Source organism: Penaeus monodon, chromosome 23 (genome assembly GCF_015228065.2).
Source record: "Penaeus monodon isolate SGIC_2016 chromosome 23, NSTDA_Pmon_1, whole genome shotgun sequence".
Taxonomy (NCBI): domain Eukaryota; kingdom Metazoa; phylum Arthropoda; class Malacostraca; order Decapoda; family Penaeidae; genus Penaeus; species Penaeus monodon.
In genome coordinates, this window is record NC_051408.1 from 37,217,550 (window position 1) to 37,218,017 (window position 468).

Genomic DNA, 468 nt, shown 5'->3' on the forward strand with positions numbered 1-468 from the left:
GTGAATCACGTTTACTCTCATGATTTCGTTTAAGAAATCGGAGAAAATGCGAATATAATAAGTTAAAGTCCATCTTAATCTAGAAAAAAAAATTGTCATCCTGATAATCAAAAACGAAATAAATTTAACTGTCTCTTATTCTTCCATAATTCGCCTATCTTGGAAAAAAAAACATTTAAAGATAATATATATCTGAGGTTTCATATGACTTGATACTCTAGTGATATCAATGCCAATAAAAGCATGAGACTAGGAAAGAAATATTAAGTAAAACATTAAACATTAAAACGAACAAAGATATTTTTATCCGATAATTTTAGATAATAATTCAAAGCAATTTCATCTATGGAATGTAACCTAAAAGTGATTAGAGCGCAATAATAAAATAAACACATGCTGTACTGTGATAAAATTTATGATTAAGCAAATTTCGCAGGTGTGTTCTGCTTTTCTTGACATATTATCGTC